Genomic DNA, 15,344 nt, shown 5'->3' with positions numbered 1-15,344 from the left:
GTGTCAGGAAGTCGATTCTGAAAGTATTTGTATGGAGTGTAGCCATGTATGGAAGTGAAACATGGACAATAAATAGTTTGGACAAGAAGAGATTAGAAATTTCGAAATGTGGTGCTACAGAAGAATGCTGAAGGTTGGATGGGTCGATCACGTAACTAATGTGGAGGTATTGAATAGAATTGGGACGAAGAGGAGTTTGCGGCACAACTTGACAAGAAGAAGGCACAAGTTGGTAGGACAAGTCCTGAGGCATCAAGGGATCACAAATTTAGCATTGGAGGGCAGCGTGGAGGGTAAAAATCATAGAGGGTGACCAAGAGATGAATACACTAACAGGATTCAGAAGGATGTAGGTTGCAGTAAGTACTGAGAGATGAAGAACCTTGCACAGGATAGAGCAGCAAGGAGAGCTGCATCAAACCAGCCTCAGGACTCTAGGCAACAACAACAACAACAAAAACTTGCACTTGTTCAAGATGATGGGTGCTACTTGGAAATCTTTAATTTCTGCTGATAAACTCTAATGAACTGTCTGATTAGTGATAGTGAATATTATGGAGTGTTACCTGCACCTGTTCAACGTTGCCGGGTGCCACTGATGGAACTGCTTCTACTCAAATGTTGTCACTTGTTGGTATCTGCACCTGTACAACATTGCTGGGTGAAACTGATGGAACTGCTTCTACTAAAATAATGTCACTTGTTAGTGTCTGCACCTGTTCAACATTACTGGGTACCACTGATGGAAATGCTTCTACTGAAATGATGTCACTTGATGCTATCTGCACCTTTTCAACATCGCTGAGTGCCACTGGTGCAACCGAATGTACTGACATTATGTCACTTGTTGGTGTCTGCACCTGCTGAACATTGCTGGGTGCCACTTATTGAACTGCTTCTACTGAAATAATGTCACTTGTTGGTGTCTGCACCTCTTTAACATTGCCGGGTGCCACTGATGGAACTGCTTCTACTCAAATGTTGTCACTTGTTGGTGTCTGCACCTGTACAACGTTGCTGGGTGAAACTGATGGAACTGCTTCTACTGAAATAATGTCACTTGTTTGTATCTGCACCTGCTCAACATTACTGGGTGCCACTGATGGAATTGCTTTTACTGAAATAATGTCACTTGTTGGTGTCTGCACCTGCTCAACATTGCTGGGTGCCGCTGATGGAACTGCTTCTACTGAGATAATGTCACTTGTTGGTGTCTGCACTTGATCAAGATTAATGGGTGCCACTGATGGAACTGCGTGTACTGAGATGATGTCACTTGTTGCTGTCTGCACCTGCTCAACATTACTGGGTGCCACTGATGGAACTGCTTCTACTGAGATAATGTCACTTGTTGGTGTCTGCACCTGTTCAACATTGCTGGGTGCCACTGATGTAACTGCTTCTACGGAATTGTTGTCACTTGTTGGTGTCTGCACCTGTTCAACATTGCTGGGTGCCACTGTTGGAGCTGTTAAAATACTGCTGATGAAATGTTATGAGACTGCTATTTGCACCTGTGGACCATTGCTGGGTGCTACTGTTGGGCCTGTCAACTACTCTGAGAAATGCTACTTCGTTATTGAACTATTGGAAAGATTTTATGTGAATATTTGTATAGACTGATTTTTTGTGTATTTACTGATGGAGAAACTTTATGAGACTCTTACCTACACCTATTCGTCATTGCTGGTTCCATTGATTGAATGATACTTGTGTAAACTATTATGTGAAATCACATGTATGCAAGCATTTGTATTCCTTACTGTATTTTATAAATTAGGTTATTGAAGGGTCAGTGCAAAGCCAGAATTTATTTAGTTATGTGATATTTACTTATTAATATTATCTTTTATTTTTGTCTGTATTTTTTGGACGGATTTGGTGGTATTTTCACCACCATTGCTGGCAAAAATACCTCAAATTCTAGCCCGTGGAGGAGGGGCATATGAAAGGTGGCTACACTGAGTCTCAGTGCCAGAGATGGCACCAACGAGTATTTTTCTGCCGCCTCCACTGGGCAGTAGGAGTTCAGAAGTTGCCGTGGGCAGTAGTAGTTCAGATGTTGTCGTGGGCAGTGCTTGTTGAGAGGATGTAGAAGGCAGTACTTGTTGAGGGCATGTCGTGTGCATTTGTTCTTCTGGGCGAGATAGCAGATGTTGTTCGATTGGGGATGTTGCAATGATCACAGTGTATTTTTCATCAATATATATTAAGGTAACAAAACACTTTGCATTTCAAATTTCCTAAATAACAATGCCTCTCGGTCACAGGTTCAGTCAACAAAGCATCTGGCTTGTGTTCATGTATTAGACTGTAATTATGGTTTGTATATGCAATTATAGTATTTCTGGTTTTTTAATTACTTCATTGTAAATGGTGTTTAAAATATCTTGTCGTATTGAGGAAAAACCGTGCCAGATGTGTACGTTGAATCACACTTCCACACACAGAATATTACACTTGTGCTTTGTTGTTTCGTAGCTTTTATAATTGCTGGGGGCTTAATTAATTAATTGTGTTAACGGAAATTTCCTTTCATTCTCGTTGTTATTCTATGCAGTCAGATTGCGTACTAATACTACTCCGGGCCAACCGGTTACGAGACTTCGTAACCGGACATACAGCGACTAAAATTACGAGGTGCATTCAAGTTCTAAGGCCTCCGACTTTTTTTCTAATTAACTACTCACTTGAAATCGATGAAACTGGCGTTACTTCTCTACGTAATCGCCCTTCAGACGTACACATTTTTCACAACGCTGACGCCATGATTCCATGGCAGCGGCGAAGGATTCTTTAGGAGTCTGTTTTGACCACTGGAAAATCGCTGAGGCAATAGCAGCACGGCTGGTGAATGTGCGGCCACGGAGAGTGTCTTTTGTGGTGTCACCGCCAGACACCACACTTGCTAGGTGGTAGCCTTTTAATCGGCCGCGGTCCGTTAGTATACGTCGGACCCGCGTGTCGCCACTATTAGTGATTGCAGACCGAGCGCCGCCACACGGCAGGTCTAGAGAGACTTCCTAGCACTCGCCCCAGTGGTACAGCCGACTTTGCTAGAGATGGTTCACTGACAAATTACGCTCTCATTTACCGAGAAGCATTGCCTTCAGCTACGTCATTTGCTACGACCTAGCAAGGCGCCATTACCAGTTACTATTGATGCTGTAAAACATGTACCATCAAGAGCGATGTTCACCAATTATGGATTAAAGTTAAGTATTCCAGCAGCTACGTATTATTTTTGCTAGTCTCATATCCCTGACCTGTTCCAGACCTCACGCCAGCCTGCGTGAGCTTAAACGCGTGCCTTTCGGCTTCCTCCTAGTGGATTGGCTGTCTAACCAGTCCACAACATTTGGCGACGAGGATGGGATTTCCGGCGTTTCCTAGCTCCCCTCGGACCGAATGACAGGGTGCGGGTGGCACAGCCTCGCCTGTTGTTAGGCTCCCCATCTCGTCGCATACGCCAACATGGGGTCCTCCTCACGGCGGGCGGAAGTCTTATGCCACAACCGTCCGCCGATTTGCGGAGGAGAAATGTGGTGTCACCGCCAGACACCACACTTGCTAGATGGTAGCCTTTAAATCGGCCGCGGTCCGTTAGTATATGTCGGACCCGCGTGTCGCCACTGTCAGAGACTTCCTAGCATTCGCCCCAGTTGTACAGCCGACTTTGCTAGAGATGGTTCACTGACAAATTACGCTCTCATTTGCCGAGACGATAGTTAGCATAACCTTCAGCTACGTCATTTGCTACGACCTAGCAAGGCGCCATTACCAGTTACTATTGATGCTGTAAAACATGCACCGTCAAGAGCGATGTTCACCAATTATGGATTAAAGTTAAGTATTCCAGCAGCTACGTATTATTTTTGCTAGTCTCATATCCCTGACCTGTTCCAGACCTCACGCCAGCCTGCGTGAGCTTGAACGCGTGACTTTCGGCTTCCTCCTAGTGGATTGGCTGTTTAGCCAGTCCACAACATCTTTCATTGTTGGAAAAAACCAAAAGTCACTAGGAGCCACGTCAGGTGAGTAGGGAGCATGAGGAATCACTTCAAAGCTGTTATCACGAAGAAACTGTTGCGTAACGTTAGCTCGATGTGCGGGTGCGTTGGCTTGGTGAAACAGCACACGCGCAGCCCTTTCCGGACGTTTTTGTTGCAGTGCAGGAAGGAATTTGTTCTTCAAGACATTTTCGTAGGATGCACCTGTTATCGTAGTGCCCTTTGGAACGCAATGGGTAAAGATTACGCCCTCGCTGTCCCAGAACATGGACACCATCATTTTTTCAGCACTGGCGGTTACCAAAAATTTTTTTGGTGGCGGTGAATCTGTGTGCTTCCATTGAGCTGACTGGCGCTTTGTTTCTGGATTGAAAAATGGCATCCACGTCTCATCCATTGTCACAACCGACGAAAAGAAAGTCCCATTCATGCTGTCGTTGCGCGTCAACATTGCTTGGCAACATGCCACACGGGCAGCCGTGTGGTCGTCCGTCAGCATTTGTGGCACCCACCTGGATGACACTTTTCGCATTTTCATGTCGTCATGCAGGATTGTGCGCACAGAACCCAGAGAAATGCTAACTCTGGAGGCGATCTGTTCAACAGTCATTCGGCGATCCCCCATAACAATTCTCTCCACTTTCTCGATCATGTCGTCAGACTGGCTTGTGCTAACCCGAGGTTGTTTCGGTTTGTTGTCACACGATGTTCTGCCTCCATTAAACTGTCGCACCGACGAACGCACTTTTGACACATCCATAACTCCATCACCACATGTCTCTTTCAACTGTCGATGAATTTCAGTTGGTTTCGCACCACACAAATTCAGAAAACGAATGATTGCACACTGTTTAAGTAAGGAAAACGTCGCCATTTTAAGTATTTAAAACAGTTCTCATTCTCGCCGCTGGCGGTAAAATTCCATGTGCTGTACGGTGCTGCCACCTCTGGGACGTATTGACAATGAACGCGGCCTTATTTTAAAACAATCCGCATGTTTCTATCTCTTTCCAGTCCGGATAAAAAAAATCGGAGGCCTCAGAACTTGAATGCACCTCGTATTTGCATTTTTTTCATTAAGCCCCCATGCAAGGTCAAGTCCTGAGTCAACAGTCCAATCGCTTCTTCTTACAGTAAAGAGAAATCACAGGACCAACCAGAGTTCGTACCGCTGACTAGCTCATACGTGTAATGACCAAAGATAAAATAAGCCCCAAAAGAAGCGCTGGAGAAGGGATTCGCACTAGCTATACACTGCGTTGTTTGACACGACCAGGAATCATCTGCTGAGATATAAAAATTCCTTAATAAAAGGAAAAAGTAATAATTTCTCAATAAAAATTTCACAAACTTAATAAAATCTGCAATTGGATAGTACACCATCTTGAGGAAAACCCTAGATCTAATCAAAGAATTCAGGAGTCGACACAACCGTGGAGACAACAGGCAACATTCATAGGACAAAGGTTGTTTTCCGTGGCCACGTTACCCGTAAGACTCCTACAGAGCTGAACAATCGAATCTTTCGCTACTTTCTCAACTAGAAAAACAAGTAGGCCTGGTTCACCGAGGTGGAAAAAGACATGTAAGCAGTGGGGATAGCAGTGGAACATACCGATAAACGTGTTCCGCTCAAGAATAAATCCGAACAGCAATTTGGTTTCCAAGAAAACCCAAAATTAAAAGCTGACAGAAGGTGGAGTGAAGCGAGGAAGGAACAATAGAGACTGCGAATACGGAAATACAGGACTAAAGATAAAGCCCAGTCGCAAGGAAATGTAAAGTGCTGTTGACATAGCGCCTTCCGGAAATGATCAGTGAATAAAGAGGAAGAAGGAAATATAGGAAACGTCTTAACTTAATTATAAATTATTTATTTATAATATATAAAATATTTTATATAATAACTTCTTGACATCAGCTCCTAGTACGTTCGCTTTCAATGCCAGAAAACTACAATTCAGAGAAATCTAGCGTCCGATAAAACCACGAGTCATACAATTAATTTAGGAAGCACCCTGAGGGCTTGGTCTGATGTCGGTGTAACTTCGTTCACCTGCGCCTAGACGATCAGTACGTAAGTGATCAGAGTTGCAATTGTGACGGCCACCAGAGTGCATGATTGTTATTTGTGTATAGTGTTGTCGTCAGACCTGGTAGGGTATATAAGGGGTGAGAACATCGCCATGTGTAGAGTGTTCACTGTGATTTCCACGAAGGTGCCGCGCAGTCGTCTGAGATTGGGTTGCCACGAGTCTGGACCTCCACTAGGCCAGCTGCGATATCCAGATATGTGGGGCAACCGGATGCGTCAGTGACCCAGTGCTGTACTGTATGGGAACGTGAGGTCACGCACACTCCTCCTCAAGGTTCCAGTGGGAAACGTCTGGTCACCACCGGCGATGATCACCGCGCACATCGCATCCCCTTCAGATCACTGCCTGCCAATCCGAGAACACGCAATGGTCTCCCTGCAAATTTCTGTGTAAGCATACATCATTGGTCAGAGACCAGCAGCGACTCATGTGTAAGCTGCCGTTAACACCACAACACGGACGACTGCACTTGAAGAGGTGTGCCACAGTTTTTTATTGCGGTTCTGTACTAGCCTGGATGACCATCGTTGGCGAGTGTAACGGAGACCTGCCGAAGTGTCCCAATCTTCCAGTGATTTGAGGACAGGGGCGTTACTTCTGGCGTCCTAAGTGTCACAGGGTATGACACCAGCTTACGGCTGGTAGTGATTGACACAACTCTGACCTCACACTGGTGTGTCACGTACATCCTACGTGCTCATGACTTATCTCCATCCGGTAGTGCCATGGTGACATTTTTCAACAGGACAATGCATGTCCTCACACGCCACACGACTGCCTGTGTGACGCTGGGATACTCAAGAGGCCAGCGAGATCCCCAAATCAGAATGTACATTGAGGTGACAGAAACGGAACAAGCGCGGTCTCACTGTGAGGGACACAGAGGCGAGCGAGTGCGCCGGCACTTACCCCAGCTCACTGCTGCCAGCGCCACGTCATCAGAACGTGCCTGTGCTTAGCATTGCACCATAATCTAAGAGCGAAAGTACAAATGAAAATAACTTTTCCAAACTCCGTCAGTGTATGCTTCACTATATTAATGTTAACATTGTGAAGTCTCAGAATGATCTAATGAAGATGTTTTTCTAAGTATATTGTTTTAAGAAAAATAATGATCTAACGAAGATGTTTTGCTAAATACATTGTTTTAAGAAAAAAAGTTGAGCTAAATAATGAAGCTAGAAAGCTAAAAGTTATTCAAAATGTGCAAATGTATCTCACAATCAAAAATTACAAATCTCAACTTGTTCAGGGCAATAGCTTGGTCAAAATCAGCGTTGTTACGGAAATATGAAAGCGCTAAATATTGGACTCAGAAAGCTGAAAATTGGTATGTAACGTCAGTTTACTATAGAAACATTAGCTATGTCACACCAATAAGCTACCTCCATTAGTTTTCAAGCAATTTACTAAAAAATAAATTTGGAACGAAAACATCCCTATTCATAACAGATTAAGTATCATTTGTACTTTTTACAGAAAGTTCTAGTTACAGCCCATAACTACATTGATAAAATAATACAGCCGTACCAAGTTTGAATACTTTAGTGTAAATAACAATAATTACAAGGAATCTAAAAGAGTCGGTTCAGAGGTCATGTCCTACTATCGTTTTCATTCTAAAAATTCTGGTCGGCAAAGTTTACATGCAGTCGACCTAAAACTACTTCAATAGCTCAAGTCAGCTTAACTCCATTAATACAAAAATTAAGAAAACACTAGAGATATTAATTATTATGTGTCCGAGTAAGGAGCCATTTACATACTGCTACCTGTGACTAGAGCAGTTGACAGCAGATGTTCCGTTTGGCAGTCCGCTACGTCTATAAATAAATATAGCCAGTGAGTCAGTGAGAAGAGAGACTTTCCCCGAGGTATCAATCTGCCGACGTCAGTCAAGCGCCAGCGTGCACTGTGCCTTGGATGACTTCACAACCAGGTGTTTTCAGCAAAAGCAGGAAGTGAACTCGCGAGGACTGAACACCGTCACGGTTGTAACTTTCTGCGTGCCGCCGGTAGCACTGAAAAACAATTACTTGAAACTAAAAACTTAGTTTCCTGATCCTCCTGAGTAAATGGCATGTAGGAACACTTTCTTTCAGTGAGGACGACGGGTAATGTGGACGTGCAGACTGGAAATTATGATCAGTATATTCCCCATAGCTTTCTGGCTGACTGCAAAAATAGTTTTCAGGCTCTTGTAAATGGTGACGATAATCCGCCTGCCGTCCCACAATGAAATAGCGATATGAACATATACAGGTGGCAGCCGTGTACCGTGCACGAGGTATAAAAGAGCAGTACATTGTCGGAGCTGTTATTTGTACTCAAGTGATTCGTATGAAAAGGTTTCCGACGTGATTACGTCCGCCGATGGGAAGTAACAGACTTTGATCGCGGAATGGTAGTTGGAGCTAGACGCATGGCATATTCAATTTGGGAAATCGTTCAATATTCCAAAGTCCATAGAGTCAAGAGTGAGTCGACAATACAAAATTTCAGGAATTACCTCCCACCACGGTTAACACAATGGCTGAGGACCTTTACTTAACGACAGATAGTAGCTGCATTTGAGTAGGGTTGTCAGTGCTAACAGACAAGCAACACTGCTTGAAATAACCATAGAAATCAATATGAGATGTACGACGAACGTATCCGTTAGGACAGTGCGGTGGAATGTGGGTTTACTGTGCCACAGCTGCAGTGCCTCTCCTGGTCTCTCCACCATATTGGTTGGACCTCAACGACTAGAAAACCGTGGCCTGGTCAGATGTGTCCCAGTTCCGGTTAGTAAGAGTTGATGGCAGGATTCGAATGTGCGCAGACCCCACGGAGGCATCGACCCAAGTTGTCAACAAGGCACACTGCAAGCTGGTGGTGGCTCTGTAGTGGTGTAGGCCGGTGTGTTTACTTGGGATGAACTGGCTCCTGTGATCCCACTGAAACGATCGTTGACTGGAAATGGTTACGTTCGGCTATATGGAGACCATTTGCATCCGTTCATGGACTCATTGTTCCCAAAAAATGATTTCATGTCACTGGGCCACAATTGTTCACGATAGGTTTCAAGACCATTTTGGACAATTCGAGCGAATGATTTAGGTCCCCAAATCGCCCGATATGAATCCCATCAAACATTTCTGGTACATAACTGACTCGCAAGTTTGTGCGCAACATTCTGCACCGTAAACACTTTCGCAATTATGGACGGCTATCGTGTCAACATGGCTCAAAAGGTCTGCAGCGGACTTCCAACTACTTGTTGGGTGAGTCCGTGCCACGTCGAGCTGCTACCCCACGCTGTGCAGAAGGAACTCTGATATGATATTAGGGGGCGTCTAGTGACTTTTGTCACCTCACTGTACGTGGCACCAACTTGGACGTCAACAACTTTGACCCAGTGTCAGCATGCAAGTTTGGCCAGCAGTATGCAGCTGGCTTCTCAACCGAGTCAGTGAATTAAACCATGAGTGAGTGAATGGAACGTCATGCTTATAAGTGGGCTCACACTGCACTGCCAAGTTATTTGTGACTTTGACTAGATATGAAAATCGCTGAAACAAAATGACGTACCCTCTGGACCCATGCAGGTCAATTTCATTGCTCCTTCTCCTGTAGAGGCTTCAATTTTTCATCAAGCAGCGTATTATAACAACCTTTCGCAGTTTGACAAAGTTAAAAATTACACAATGTACGTCTAAGTTTGCATTCGCCATTCTCAGTAATCTGCTAAGTACTGTGAGTATGAACGCATTTCTGTGCCAGACGGCTTGGCGAATGTATAAACGAGAGGACTGCAATTTGTTTCAGTCAGTTCCGTCTACTTTTGAGAATTCAGACGTTTTTATTTTACTTAGTCATTTTTTTTCCTTTTTTGCGTCTGTTTTAGTTTCTTCCTTGCTTTACCCAACTTCCTTTGGTCTGCCTCTTCTACCTATATATTGCAGCATCCCCATCTATTACATAAAATTTACCCAAGGTAGTGTAACTTTGCCAGACACCTCTGGATAATATATCGATAATCATAAAAAGGTCATAACGTGTGATTAGTACAAATTTCACACGCAGTAGTTTTTTGTTTGTGAAATACGGTAGAACCTGCAATCATTTTAACATTACTAAAACGGAGAATCAGTTTAATACTAATCTCCGCAAGGAAAGATATTTAAATTCACGGTCAGTAACAAATTTCACCGGAGGATTTGCTCTCCAAGCCAAAACTGTGGGCCGTTGCTACTTTCAGAAGAAATTGCATTAAGTTTCGTAAAAGTTCAGAATTACGTCAGTCATTTAATGAAAGACGCCCCAGTTTCTTTGAACGTTGCCACCATTGATTTTCATTTTAATATAAAAATAGTTCACAACCCGAAACTGCCTTCCATATTAATTGCAAGTAAAATAATTAAATACCCCGAAACTGCCTTCCATATTAATTGTAAGTAAAATAATTAAATACCAATTAATGGGCGATGATGCTAAAAGACTCGAGAAACATCTGGGACTTGTTGTTGAGAGCGGGTACGTTCAGGCTGTCAATGCGAGTCTCTTCTGAGTGGAGTGTTGGCTGTCACGCCGCAAGCGATCCCACGGGCACCGGGTCTCAGCCAAGCACCGGCACGTGTGCCTATTCTTAAATGCAGCTCGTAATTTCCAGAATTTCTTCCCCTTCCCTGTACTCTTACTTCTCATGCTACTAATTCTCCGAACGTTATCTGTGGAATTCAGAATTTGATAGGTAATGTAACAATATAACTCCTTCAACAATTTATTTACTTTTTAAAGAATACATCGCTGTGTGACGTTGTTATATAAAGGTTTCACACATAAACTACAGAAGGATGGCTGAAGCGGAAATGGGAGAAGATTAGTTTCGGTTTTGAAGAGGTGGGAATTTTGATCGTACGACTTAACGTGGGCTGAAGCGCGAGAAACCCGCATGACTAGCATGTGACGATCTTTACACAATGTTGACTTGAATGCAAAGTTTAAATTCTGAAGTTATCGGTAAAAACCCACGTAAGTAGCACTTAACGAAGTGGGAAAAGCTTTATACAATATTGACCGGAATACAGTGTTTGGAATTCTGAAGTTATCAGAGATCAAGTACAGGAAACAGAACGTTATCTGCAACTTGTACAGAAACGCGAGCGGAGTTTGTAAGGACTGAAGGGCATGAAATGGAAGTAATATCTTACAATCTGACAAGGAAGCCAGATAGGTTTGCAGCTCGTTCCTTATTTTACTAAATCTGTATACGAGATTAAGAAAACTGACTGGAAAAGGGAACTAAAGTTTAGAGAGAAGACATAAAAATATCCAGGCATGCCAGTTGCAATGGTGCCAGAGACGGCAGGTTTAGAACGACTAGCTTTAGGCAGCGAAACGTTTGACGAGGGCCGAAGAACAGAGAATTTAAATTGCACGTTGGCAAGAGCAAAGAAAATGTCTCTGAAAAAGATAAGTAGGTTAACAATGAAAATAAATTTAAACGTTAGAAAGCCTTTCCTTAAAATATTTGTTGGCGTGTAGTCCTGTGTAAACAACACACAGCGACGTGGCGCAAATGTTAACAATACGCGGGCCTCTGCCTGCCGTTGCTTGGCACCAGTCTTAGACGGGGCGACTGCCGAGCGGTACGAATGCGTGCGTCCCCAATCAACAAAAGCTCAAGAAAACCGTGGGGTGCGGTGAGGACACGCAGCAAAGAAAGCTTCCACAAGGTAAGCGATCAACAACAGTGAGTGTCCAGTCCGTCCGTGGCACCAAAATCTCAAATGTGAAATCGATCACACCTCTTTGTGAACGGTTAATATAAGTACTCGCAGCCGAATTTATTTAGTGAACATGGAGACGTTTGCAGTTACATTCACAATAGTAAGATTTTGCAACCTTGCCAACCAGACTGTTTACCAAGATTTGTCCGAGGCAATGATTGTCGGAAAAGCATCAGTTACATAAATATCGTAATTATTGGAAAATGATAATAGCAAAATTTATAGTTTATTACGAATATTCTCTGTCAAGTGATCTCTGTGTCCGCCCCTACAAACACTGCTCGAGAAGTCGACATCATCATAGTTATTTCTTGAAACACACGATTTCCATGCATTTATCATAGAAATAATATATTTTGAAAGACTTAATAATGACTGTAGACGAATTTCAAACATTAAGCTGTATTGTGCAAGCGACATACGGGAATTTAGCCCTGTGACGTCCCCGACAACCGCAGATATTTGGACAGGTGCACACACCTCTCTTTCAAGGTACAACTGAAGTAATTAAGCGGTGTGCAAGTGAGCAGTTTCGGAAAGATGACACCACACACACACACACACACACACACACACACACACACACTAAACACTAGCGCCATCACACAACCAAAGATGACCGACGTCAGAAGTCATCGAAAGTGAAAATTACTAAATAACGGATGAGGTGTCATTAATTCTGTCCTGTTTTTTGACAAGGGAGAGAGCAGGAGCCCATATAGAATTTAAGCAAAAAGATTCACATCCGTTTATGAGATCACTTGTTAATTTAATCCCAACTGATTCCTTAATAACACTTCACGTAGCTGGAAGTGCATGCATTAATCTCAGTGTTCTGCAATAGCCTAATTGCTTCTCTTCTCTTGACTTCTCGTCTCCCTAGTATCGAAACTGCAGAAGTCACTGGAATGCGAGTTGTTAATATATTGATACTGTTCGCTGCACAATAGGCCTGACTCTATAGACTTCTGTGCTGTTTTTCGGTTAAAAGTAATTTGCAGCAGCGAATGTCAGTTATAGATGACCTGCCATGACATTGTGCACCCCATGATCTGACACGACTATTAACCATTCACTCTGAGAAGATTCTCGGAGCAGTGGCTAATGGGAGCAGATGTTTCGACAATGTATTTCTTCCACTTAAATTTTTTTTTTTGTCATCAGTCTACTGACTGGTTTGATGCGGCCCGCCACGAATTCCTTTCCTGTGCTAACCTTGAGAGGCACCCACATGCCTTGCTCATACTGTGGCATCAAGCAGTCAGGCCTGCAAGATGAGTGGTCTGCCAAGCGAGTGGATTCATTCTTATCTGTCGAGTAACATGAACTCTAGTACTCACAGTAAAGTTACAAATTATCCTCCTGTATGAATAATGCGCAACGGAAAAGCTCATCTGACTATCAGTAATTTACAGAACTCTGACTGTTCACTACGCACTGGCAATACCAAATTTTCTTTTTTTATTTCACGGCTTTTATCAACACGTGGCCATCGCACTGAATATGAGTGGCGCACACATTATAAATTCTGGATATCATGACAACATACAATTCGAAGGAAAAGGCCACCAATTTTTTCTTTTCACTATCTTATTTATTCCGATAAATTCTATAACCTAAACACACAAATTCTATAACCTACAACAATATCACATGAGAAATTCCGCCCAGTGGGCATGGCTTTACATTGGTGATTCTCTATCTTATGGTCTCGTAATTATTCAACGCTACAGTGAACTTTCTGGATAGGATGGTGGATCTTTTTTTTTGCTATATCTCACACTTCGACTCTCACAACCATCATCACGAAACTTTCCTCCAGACCGAGCGGTACAAAAGGAACACGCATAACCCACTACCTCTGCAACTACCTAGCTACTCTCCCATGCAAACCACACATACCCAAATTACATGACATACACCACACTACAACATGGACTACAACACAATAAATAGTCACAACACTATCACATTCAGCTTTCCCACTTCAATTAGTATTTATCCCAGTTTCACATGACACTGCCCCACTTCATAATTCTTCTTTCCTACTATGAACTCTGGAGATATATGTACATCTTCCTGTGCAATGCAAGCCAAGTGGCGTTGCTGGATGGACGGCTGACTCACCTTGCTTCTCTCTCAGAGTATTATAGTTTGAATCAAGCGTCACACGGAAACATAACATGCAAAGTAATATTAAGAGCATATTCCTCACACACGCGAGTCCTCAACTGATACCATGGACGAGTACTTCTCTTTATCCTTTGTCTCATACACAGATTGCGACTCACACAGTACTCACCACGTGGAAGTACTCGTCTCTAATTTCAAGTCCTGCACACGCCATTCCTTAAATATTTCAACTTATAGTACACACGCTAGTAATTCAGCTTAACTTAAGCACACGGAAGTATTTCAACTTATTGCTACACGTGGTTTAATTGTGATCGTTGGTCACTTCCGAAGATTACTACAATCCCATTAATATTACCTGCCTGACATTTTATTCTCCCCACCTTAATTTCCTGAAATAGAGAAATTATTATTTCAAACTACTCTTAAATATTCCACATGCATACCATGTCTCCACTCTTTTGTCTTTATGGGGCACAACTAAGACAGGTCTTAACAGCACAAGATCCAGCGGCAGAGTGCTGAAACATGGCCGTTCTTCAGGTCCTCTCGCACCTCTGCCGAAGTGGGGGAGCACCTTGCTACCGCATTGGTCAGCCACATTTCAGGCGCTCAAAGCTCAGGTAAATTTGATCTCTTTGGTACCATCAAAGGTGGCCAAAGGATCGCCTCAAAGATGATCATATATTCACATTCACTATCTGCGGTTAGCAGACGACCATACATTCATTCATTTCACAGATCTCACCAAACTGGATGTAGGGATTTATTTTGTGGGAGTGCACATGTGATCAATTAAATAAATAAATAGTCATTCTTTCCCACACTGGTATCCGGCTTCGCTGTATTAATTTAAATTGAGTTATTTTGCAAAAAAATGTGTTGTTCTGACAAAAATAATGAAGTATGTTGTACCTATTTTCAATGTCGGGCGGAACTGTACCCTTTCACCACCGGCTACCCATGCAGAAAAAAATGGCACGGTACTATCCTTGCAATGGGAGGGTAGTTCCGAACATTTTTTTAAGAAAGCTGTATTAGAACAAACGTAGCAAGTCATCAAAATAACAAGGAGGAGACCTTAGCCCCTGGTGACCTCAAATAGACGACCAAATGCTATTACTTTACAAAATTATTGACACAGTTGTTGCATTATTGTACTCTCCACAATCTGGAGTAACGTACACATACAAATTTACAACAATCCAAATGACAAATAAAACATTACATCATACAAATAAAAAATAATGGTGAGATAAAAATTTGCTTAGTTACCGGGATCTCCGTTATTTTTAGGAGTAATCCAAACTTCAATAATTCTAAAACAAATA

Source organism: Schistocerca cancellata, chromosome 9, assembly GCF_023864275.1.
Source record: "Schistocerca cancellata isolate TAMUIC-IGC-003103 chromosome 9, iqSchCanc2.1, whole genome shotgun sequence".
NCBI classification, from domain to species: Eukaryota; Metazoa; Arthropoda; class Insecta; order Orthoptera; family Acrididae; genus Schistocerca; species Schistocerca cancellata.
This window is presented reverse-complemented; position numbering follows the sequence as displayed.